The sequence below is a fragment of the Tyto alba genome, unplaced genomic scaffold, assembly GCF_018691265.1.
Source record: "Tyto alba isolate M040663 unplaced genomic scaffold, T.alba_DEE_v4.0 Super-Scaffold_27, whole genome shotgun sequence".
Lineage (NCBI taxonomy): Eukaryota > Metazoa > Chordata > Aves > Strigiformes > Tytonidae > Tyto > Tyto alba.
The window spans coordinates 8,617,412-8,628,565 of NW_024881301.1; the positions used below are offsets into that span (position 1 = coordinate 8,617,412).

The 11,154-nt window shown below is 40.0% G+C and overlaps 1 long non-coding RNA gene across 1 annotated transcript; it reads left to right on the top strand.

Annotated features, from left to right (window-relative positions):
* The first annotated feature begins 3 nt into the window (after window positions 1-3).
* On the top strand, window positions 4-10,344 carry LOC116960402. Its single transcript, XR_004406365.2, has 4 exons — window positions 4-77; window positions 3,753-3,879; window positions 3,999-4,055; window positions 9,702-10,344. It is a non-coding gene; the product is annotated as an uncharacterized LOC116960402 (long non-coding RNA).
* Window positions 10,345-11,154: the final 810 nt, after the last annotated feature.

Sequence of the window (11,154 nt, forward strand, 5' to 3'; positions counted from 1 at the left end):
GCCGCGCTCAGGTGAGGGGGTGTCCAGCTGAGGAACGGCCTTCCCGCCCCGGGGGGATGGCAGCGACGAGCCGGAGGGTGAGGTGGTGGGTCGGGAGCGGGCGCCTGGGGTGGGCACGGGTTGGTGGAGGAGGCAGGCGGAGGGCGGTGAGGCCCGGGACATGGCGGCCGCGGGTCGGTGAACGGGCGAGCGAGCTGGGGGGGCTTCCAGTGTGAGAGGGAAGAGACGAGGGAAAAGGCACGGAGGGGAGCCAAGGAGGGAGCTGGGAAGCGTCACAACCCTGTCAGAAATCCAGCGCGGCTCGGTGGCCGGAGAGGCAGAAGATGGCACTGAGTGCAGGCCGGTCAGGGCTGTAGGCAGTTTAAAGTTGGAAAGGTTACCTCATGTTTCGTTTCAGGGATAGATAGCAATAGGAGCTAGTGCAAGAGCAGTAAAGTAGAAGCTGCGGGAGTTTAGAGTGCCAGGAGGATGCTAGAGATGGACTGGAGGAGAGTGCCGTGCACGTATTTGTGTTGGAGATTAAATTGAACAGAGCTCAAGGCAAGGCAGGTAGAGAGGAGGGGATCTGAGTGCATTGGAGGGGACGGAAACAGAAGGATCTGGAACATCTACGACTAAATGGAGCCCAAGTCTGTGTGGGGAAGCAGCCGTTTTGGAAAGCGTGTGTAAAGATGGAGGGTCAGAATTAGGAGCATAGGAAGGATCCTAGAAATACAGTAGGGTGAACTGGAGAAAAATGACTGCATTTTCTTCCTTTTCACTTTGATTGATTAAGCTATCATATGAACCATTTCCTCTCTCTCACTTTTTGCTTTTCAAAAAGCCATTTTCTTCTCTCAGGACCATAGGGCTCAATCTTATGCAGTGTCCTATCTTTCTGGCTCAGCAGCTGAGAAAAAAAGTGATAGTGACAAAAAAAAAAAAAAAAAAAAAAAGTGGTAGTGTCGTTTGTTTTCTTAGAAACTTGCTGCTGTGTGACATTGAGAAGAAGATGATGTCTGATACTTTTCTCACATCCTTTTCTTTTGTATTTGCTAGTTAAAATAATAAGTTCCAGCATCCTGATGACTTGTTCTCACTACCACAGATAATCAGACTTTCCATTAAAAAGCAGGAAGCATTGCCACTTTGCCTGTTCTAAGTTGTACACTTAATTTCTCTGGAAACTTGGAAGTAGATAGCTGCAAAAGAATTTATGCTTCACATCTAATATGTCCACTAGTATGCTGTGTATGTCAACTGTGATGTTGATAGTCTGCAAAATATAATGGAATTAAGCAGTATGAGTGTCAGTCCCCTAAGATAATGTTGCCATGTGACCCTGGGCAGATTTAGATAATGACTTTATTATTACTGTTAAAAGTTCTTGAGAGATTTGAAAGCATATCAAGGCACCTGTAGAATACCTACTATAGCATATGATCATTGTAACCTTGATTACTTAATTATATCTAAATTGATCTCAGTAATTGCAGTCTAGATTTCCCTTGACATTTCAAACTGTTTAATTTTATTTAGAGGTATCTACTGAATGAGTGAGAATTATTTCTTATTTGGATTTAGTTTTGTTTTGCTTTTTTAAAAAGGAAGAAACATTCATTATATGTTTTTTTCTAACTTTCTATTTTGACTATCAACATTTACAGCTTGTAGGGTGGTTTTATCTGTACCATCTGTGGGCCATATTGCACATCAGATGGCAGGATAAAATCTGTAACAAGAACGTTTTGGGACATAAAAGTCTTTCGGGGTTTGAAGCCATGATATTCACAACACAAATGTGTAGAGCCACTTGAATCTGAAACAGAAGACGCAGAATGCCAAAGCAGCTGCTGAAGTGAGATAAAGGAAAGACCACACAGTTTGGGAAACATACAGGCATCAAGAACAAAAGAAGGTTTGAGGGAAGTGCAACTACAAGTGGTGAGAAACTGAAGTCAATCATTAGGCATTATTGACAGCAGACATGCAGTCACACAGCAATTAGAGGCTTGCTTTGGGAGACAAGGTCAATTAATACTGAGGTAAAGAGGTAGCATCAAAGAGACACCTGGTTTAGCAAGCAGCATTTTCTGATCCCTGACTATGTAACGTAGAAGAAAATTGTAATTTCTGGGTTGGGTTTTGGCCATTTTCATATTCACAAAGCAAGATACCATCACCTATATTATCTTCTGTTATAAAGGACTGTGGAAGAGCGTAATATGACAGTACAGTTTGCGCAAAGATTGATGGGCCCCCAGTGGAACTACAGAGGTTGATAGGTATCCTTCAGTCCTGACCCTTCATAATGGATTGCATTTCCACCTGCCTTTAAGTATCTCCTCACTATCTTTATATTTTCTGGTTTTGAAAGCAATAGAAATAAAATCCTTTGGGATATAGTGTTCTATATACTGGATAGCAGGAATTCATAGTTCCCCCTTTCCTAGCCATGAAGGCAAACTTCTCAACAGATTTCAACCTTTTTTTTTTTGTTGTTTCCTGAAAGTAAAGGTCATCAGTTCATCTTGGATCATTCTCTGAACTAGAGCTTGTATTTATATTTGTCATGCCTGTTAACATTTAAATATTCACTGATAAATTGATATATCCAACCTCAGAAATTAGGCTTCAAAAAACATAAATAAATAAACAGTCACACAAGTGAACTCTCTGCTTTAATTTCTTGTCTGCTTTAATTTCTTGCCATTTGTGAACTATCAATTTCATACGTACTAAAACCAGTAATTGCCATCCTAGAAACATTAGTATGAATGATTTATTTGATCCAGCCTACCAAACCTTTGATATTAAGCTCTGCCTGAATGAAGTGTCTGAGTTCCACAGATCTGTTTTTGCCATTGTTAAAAGCTGATTGCAAACCTTGCTTTGGCTTCCTTTGTTGCGGCTGAAGCGAATCCCACCATTTTGGTGGGTAATTCTGGTATGAGCCTTCTAAGTAACTTTCATGTTTCTGCATGAATCACCAACAGTCTTTTATGATTCATTATACCTTTATCACTTTATGATTGTGATGTCAATTATTCTTCCCCTAGTTGTGATACTGTGAAGTTGTATTGCGTCAGTTTAACATCAAGACATCTATGAAACAAGTACTATCCCAATACTTAGAGCTATTCCCTAAAACACATTTATTCTAAATGGATGAAGCAGGTGGATAGGATGAAACAGGAAACAGTGCTGGAGGTGGGGAGCTGAAGTACCTAAAATTAAATGTTTTTAATGCAGACACTCTAAGGGCAGAGCTAGGAACTGAATTCAGATCTCCTGATGCTCAGACACAGCTGTAATTCCAATGTCATCATATCTAAGCTTTCTCATCTCTATTCTATTAAAGTATGTATTTTGGCATCAGTATTTTTAGCATTAAAATTTAGCACACCTCCTACAAATAAGATGGAGACAGAGTGTTTCTTACAACTAATAAGAACATATTTGCTTTATCTTTCCATTACTCCTTCTATAGAAATTGAGCAACTAATCAGCAGGCTTTCCAGGAAGTTCAGCAGTAGCACATAGTCAGTGGCACACATATACTTTCTATTCCTTCTTGCTTTTGATTGGATTTTGCAGAATGACCACTGTTACAAGATAATCATTTCACAAAAAGAAATCGATGGTTGTATAAAAGCCCTGGGGCTAATCACTAAAATCTCAGTTACCCTGACTGTAGAAGCTATAGCCAGCTTCTCAATTTTTTTAGAACTTTCAATAAAATACTTGATATTGCAATGTCATTTGATTTACAGGTTGGCAACTGTGCTCCGTCTATCATGCAAGACAGTCGGATGCCACTCCCTGTGCTAGCAAGTATGCCCGTAGCAGCAGGCTGTATGCCAGCAAGAGGGAAGATGCATTACCCTGCCTAAACCAAAGGTATTCTTTGAACAGAAAGAAGTTTTGGCACCCGTATAACTGTGCTGCATGAGAGAGTCTGTAACAGTGTTTCTCCTGATAATTTTCTAAATAATTTGTGAAATTTAATTTTGTTTCAGATAAGGCAGTGCAAAAGGACTACCCCTTTTTAGTACTACCAGTACTACTGTGAAGAAGTAAGTTCTGTGTTAATTAAAACTCTGTAAGGTAGCATTTGTCAAAGATGAGCCTCTACATAGTTTTCATGTTTTTTCCTTGTATGAATTTTGATTTCATAATTGATTTTTGGAATTCACTGATCTTTCAGTATAATCCTTTTTAGTAACTAATCTGTGCATTACTTTAGACTGTGGCTGATTGAAATGAATCATACAGTGTGAGTTCAGGTTTTATGACTGAGCCTGGTTTTTGTACACCATGGAATTAGAGCAATCCATTTTGATCTCTTTCAATGGGAGGGTACATTCGGATTTTTTACTATACAGCAAAATGTTATCAATACTCCATCATTTTTAAAAGGAAAATTAAAAGCAGGGAAAATGATCACTTTAAATGATTCAAGAAGAGTTTTCTGACTGTAGTTGGATTTGTTCACTTTGACTAGATTATAAAGAATTTCCATGTATCTTTGAAAGCATGGGTAGGACACTCATAAGGTCCGTAGATCTGAGGACTTTTTTCCCCCCAGGAGTATCTAGATATGGGTTAGTCTTTTCTTCATCAGGAGATATTATTTAAAAAAAAAAATAATTTTGCCATGGCTACTTAGGTAATTGTGTGTAATAAAAAAGGAATACTACCTTCTGTTTAAATGTTTTTAAAGTGCAAGACCGTATGAAAAACAACCTCAACAAAATGGAAAAGTACACATAATTCTGTCTAGTCTATAAAATACTAAGCTATATTCTGTCTCTTTCACTGTCCCCTGGTTTGCCTCCTCAGAGACACCACTGAAACTTAGATCCATTACCCCTAAATGACATGTCTCCATTGACAAACATATAATCTAATCAAATTATTTTATAGCCTAGAGTGAAACAGTCCTTTTAAGTAGGGCTTACTTACAGAGGAGATAGTCTTGCCTAACTTTAAGCTGACTAAAACTTGAGTTCTAATCTGTCTTTATTTATTTACAGTGAAAATAACTCGGCAGCTCCAGCAGGCAGTTTCATCCCATTCTTAAATGAACACCCTCAAAAAGCAACCCCTCTCCCCTCGTTCTCCTCACTGACTTTTGAAGGAGTTTAGAGATCTAGATTAGACTGCACAACTATACACCACCAATACTGGGTGAATGCAGTCCCTCTCCTTGTGATCACCCAATCACTTACCACAGGGGTGTAAAAAAATTCCCCCTGCTGTTCCCCATTTGACATGCACAACAGAACTGCTCACAGGCATTTTAAGTCCCCTGGTTTGTTAGTCATACACAGGAAAAGGACAAGCGGCAGTTTCATGTAAGCAATTAAATATCGATCTTGCAAAGGTGGTTTTTTTTGTGGCACTGACATGGTTTGATGAGTGAAGCTCAATGGTAAAAGTTATTTAAAATAAAAATGTGCAGTGTTTCCTGTAGCTGTTAGCAGTAAGAGCAGTGAATCTCATCAAAGTTAATATGGCAGTGCTGGCTGATATTTGCTGGGATGTTTATTCAGACCGCAGCTGGAGAATGGCAGGGAGTTCATGTGCTACTTTATTTTTGCTGCCTTTTTATTAAATAGTTATGTGCTTTTCATAAGAGGTGCTGCTTATGAACTAACAAGAATGTTAACAATAGCAGAGAAAATGTTCCTGAATCCATACTGGAGTCAAGCCATGGAAACTGGGCATTTTAAAGGTGAAAAACAAACATCTCACAATTACCATACCCATGGCCTTAGTGTAATGTTTTTAGTGCAAGGCATTTTTAGTGTTTTAAAAATCGCTTTACATTTTTTCACTACCTGGAATCTATGGAGGTTTATCTATCTAGGGTATCAAACTTTCAGCTTGGTTTGTGATTTTGTTTTGTTTTTGCCAGAAAGTCATAGATGTGCTTGAGCTTTTGGGGTTTTTACAAATGGAAAATAATTTTGAGGTGAGGTGAATAAGACTGCACAAGCCCTAACCTTTCTTGGTTTTGTCACTGTTCCCTTTACACAGACAAAATTCCTACTTATAGCAGCTTAAAGTAAATTCCCGAGGCTTGTGTAGCTGCCAGAACTAACAGTCACTCCCCTCACAGTTTTCTTACCGGATCCACACACATGATGGTAGACCAGACTTTATCCTAATGAAAAGCTTAGCTGATAAATGAAGTTAGTCCAGCATTCTCCATATTTTAACAGGCTCAAGAGCTGTCAACAGCAGATCTCTTAGCCTTGCGGAGGCAAATCTCTGAGCCTACAGAGCTATCTACTCTCATATTTATAAATTCCCCATCTTCTCCAAAAGAATTCATGAAGGTATCTGAATGCAGAGATGGTTTGGCTTAGTTCTCTCTAAGCATAGAAAGAAAAGTAGGTGTGTGCTGTGGGGTGTTTCCTGCCAGCTGGCTTTTCTACACTGAAGGTTTCCCACAGAGATTCAGAAATATGTCTGATAGCTGCCACGCCTCTCTTGGGCAGCTTCTAGGATCTTGGCATTGAGCTGTCTTAACCTGCATGCCGCAGGTGTGCAGACACAGAATATTATAGCTACTCATCTCCCAGCTGTTTCTCCATTTTCTCAAAGAAAATAAAAAAAAAAAAAACAACGAGTTAAAGGCTGCAGTACCTATCGGCCTACAAACCTCCTTGCAAAAATAAATTTGTATATGAGTTGTAATGTATTAATTACAAATACTTTTGTCTAACTACTCCATTTTCTTTGTGTGTAACCTTCCTGGGAGATTCATTTAGGTTACTCTCTCCTACTGGTTTTAATAATGAGTTATATTCATGTGTGTGTCAGGAAGTTGGTTGTTTTGTCAAGATTAGTATCATTTTTTGTCTTTCACTATATTACCATTTCTCAAGCATACGGTACTTAGGTACCATATAGGTATAACCTGTCTGCTTGCACTGCTCGTTTGAAACAGTTTCAAAACCAGATGCTGTCCAGTCAGCCAAAAAGGGAAAGAAAATCCCGAGAGCTACAAAAACTGGACTAATTAATGCTGTGGGTTATTTTTTAACATAAAAATGATTAATCTCTATTAATTTCCATTATTATGTGTTACCGTATAGGATGGTCCATGTTCCAGCAGCTTCAGAGAAAGGGTAGGCCCAGGTTATGCAAAATCAATCCCTCTGGGTTTTCTAGCTTCTTTACAAGAGTTTTTGTTCACCTGAAGTAACAAAAAGCCAGCTAAGTCTCTTACTATGTTCACTCATGACACTTAGCAATCTATGAACTTGACATAAAATACTAGACCACATAAACTGGACTTCTGCTTCCAGAGCAGCAGTGTTTTCAGATCAGTAATCCTATATGTATGGTATCTCTGCCCTCCTTTGATTTCTTTTTATTTTATTGTTTTGTTTTCCTTGAGCTCTTGAGTAAGGATTTTCCTTATAGGTAAATTCAATTTTATGCAACATTTTGTAGTTGAAAGTCAGAGGATTCCTCCTTAGGTTTTGGCACCCCAAAATTAAAATAAGGCATACTGCCATCTGGCTCAGCAGGAACCTCTTCAAGAGACTGCCTGAGAATAACACTTTTCTTAAAGTACCAAACATGCTGTGTGGCTCCAGCTGTGGGCAACTTTTGTTGTTACCAGACATCTATACTCTTGATGCTTGGGTCCTGTCTACATCTGCTGTGATGGTTAGCACCAGAAACTTGAATATTACGTAAAAGTAAATTTGAAAATCACAAGACTTTGAACTTTTCAATTCCAAATGAAGTTGAGGGTAGGAGGAAAAGCATATCAGTTGTGAGTGGAAGACTTGAGGAAGGAATCCAATCCTATCAGCAAGTCAGAGTTGAAAGCAGACAGATATCAGGAATAGTTTCTAAAATCCTTCAGGAGATGCTACTAGAGAGGGAACCAGAAATTACTAAAACTGGCGTGAGAAGATGGACATGAAATGGAGACAGGTAAACACAATGATCATTAAAATATTGGTCAAAACAGAGTCTACTTTGGCTTCATCAAACATTTTGGTCAACTACCTGGTTGTTTAACTGCCCGCTGACTGGGAGAACAATGTTGCTACTCAAATCTTATCTGGTTTCACTGGAGACGAGTTGCTGAGCAACCAGTTAGACCGAGAGCATGCTGAAGAATGTAAATGCCACCTCCCTGCAAAGAAGTTTGTCCTTCATTGCATCGCCATCAAGCATACTACCTTCTCCTGTAAACACCAGTTGACACTTGCCTATTGGGGAACAAGAAGGGAAATTCCACCACAGTATTAGGAAAAAAAAGCCTTTCAAGCACTGGTTGCCTAGAGAGACTTAGGAATCTCCATCCTTGGGCATATTTACAACTTGACTGGACAAGACCTGAGCAGCATGTGCAAACTTGGCCCCATTCTGAGCAGGGGGCTGGAGCAGGTGCTCTCCAGTGGTCCCTTTTTTCTGTCATCAGTAAGCAACTGCGTACTGGCTCAGTAAAAAAGAATGGACGTTTTTAGGTACTTTTAAATTCCCAATAATGCAGGCTGTGCTGATGTAGCTAACATGAAAAAAAATAATATGATGGTGATGTGTTAAGATGCAGGTAGCTTGTATACACACAAACCCACACACAGGGACACATGCAAGTGTTGATGTTAGCTGCTCTGCGGGAAAGCAGTGAAACAGCAAAATATGAGGGTGGAAGGAGGGATGCTTGAGGTTGAAGAAACCACTGGAGAAAGCATGAATTCTTGTTCTTCTCAGATTGTGTTTCCAAGATGCCTGAATTGAGCCTCTGTAGCAAACTGAGCAAGAACTCTGAATTAACGGAAGATAATATAACCAGCTGATTGCATAACTCCGTTATATGCTCAACCCTTTCTTTCTGCACCTGCGTTCCAAGAAATGCCAGAGGGATGAAGTACATTCTCCTGGATGGGGGAAATTCCATCAGGTCATTTAGTCTGGTATTTTCAGATGTCCAGTAAAAGAAATGGTATTGCATTTATCCTCAGAAATGTATGAGGTTTTCCCGTTTAAGATAACTATGCAGGGAACATAATTTCATCCCCAGTCACAGGGGAGAAGCATGCAAACCTTGACCTCAAAGGTACTTATTTCCATCTATGAGAAAAATTCAGTTATATTGAATGGTTTCAGTTCCCGGAAAGTCATACCTAAACTATCAGAAATCTTTCTTTCAGATTTAAAAAAGCTCTGCTTTCACCAAGGTTATCATTTTGATCACTATGTTACACCATTTTCTTGTCTGTAAGTGAAGTCCCTGGAGCATTAGGAGCTCCTTTTCATGTGCTCTGGGTCTAACATAGCAAAATGACACTGACCTCTCCCACCACTAATGTGGCAACATCCTCCCTGACCCAAGCCTAGGAGAACTAGACCCAACATTTCAACATAATGGCATTAGCCCAATTTATGACTCCCCTGCCAGTATATTTGAAGATTAGCTTTTTAGGTTTCCTTTCAGCGGGAGTTGCTGTTCAGCTGCTGTGCCATTCTTCTGAGCCTTTTCCAGAGCAACCGCTTCAAAGCATAGTTTCGCATCTTACTACTGTGGCCTTCATTCTCTGTTCTGAGATATATAGCTCCATGTTTACCTGTAATGAAGTAATATATGCTTGCTTTCTGTTTACCACCTGATTACATCAGTGACCTATTTTCTTTTCTGTTCCTCCGGTCTGTTGCAATATGATGAGTTTATGTTTTCTTATGTGTCACAGATTGAAACGGAAAGTAGCCAGGAGAGGATCCAGCTGGAGCTCCCCCAGTTAACACCCCTGAACAATGAATGATACCGAACAATGATTGTTTAGCATCAAGTCTAACAATTGAGTTAACCACTGGATTTTGAACTATCTGGTATATTAATTTGCTATAACCTCTCGATCAAAGAACCGTGCAAAACTAAAGCCTTGTGCTTTATAGTAGTTTTATATGAAAAAAAATGTAGTTATGAATTAAGGTCTTACTTGTCTGAAAAAGTACCAGATTATCTCAGCAAAATCTACTTTCTGTAAATCCACGTAAATTGGCATAAATAACATACTTCCTTTTACTTTGGTATTTATTAACACAGTCATTTTGGGCAGCATGCATTTCAGGCTGTGGACTTCCATCAGGCCCATATCCAGAAGAATCCAGACAATGTCAGGCTACAGGCTGGATGGAAGTTCACAGCCTGAATTGCCCAGGTTGTTCCGTATACCTTGCAAAATACTGTTTCAAGGTGAACTTCTTCCCTGCCCCCTAGAGATCCCCTGGACTTCCACTTCTTCTGAAAGTGAGTTTTAGTGACTCAAAGCACTCTTCTGTCAGCTCTTGGAAAGTTCTGGGATGATAACAATACACATTTTCTGATGTTAAGATGTCTGGTATCGGTGGCTGTTGTTTAGAGCCTTTTGAGGCACCTATTCTTTCCTCCACCGCAGTGACACCACTTGCTGGGGTATGTATTGAAATTCCTAAAAGACGTCCACTGCCAACCTTTGTTCATCTCATGGTTTATACTGTGCATAGGCAAAAATCCCAGGCAACCTTGAGTCAAAACTGAGAGGGAGTTTCAACAAATCCCCTTGAAGTGTTTCTTGACTAAAGCACAGGTATGTTGGTTGAAGCTTCTCACTTGCCTACATCACTGATGGCATTTCTACTGTTCCTATATAGCAACTAATACATTATGAAAGTCACTTTATTCCTATAATAATAGAGCTGCATTCTTCTGAAGTAGTTATTATCCATTTTTCTGCTGCTCTTTGTCTCTGCAGCGTCCTTGCACTTCTGTGGTTCTACATGACAGCAGCTTTCTCCTGGCTGCCCACAAGCCAGCCCTTCTCCTGTGTGCCACCTGACATTCTCTCATTTTTGTGGAAATCTTTACTTACCCTCCAGAGATTTTCATATTTGATCAGTACAGTCTTAGTGTGGGACATATTAAAGTGTTCTTACAATGCTCCAAGAGGAGGCCCTTGGGAGTCAGGAGTGGGGGTCAGTAATGCAGAAGAATGGAAGTTTGCAACAACAAGGACCTGCAGGAGGAAGAGACTTTCCCCAAAGCCTAAGATGCCCTTGCAGAACTGCTTCACCACTCTGCAGAGTGAAGAGGAAAGACCTGTCACATCAGGAGAGATGCTGGAGCGAAGCAAGGCAGCCTGGTCTGCTCCTGTGTAACAACCA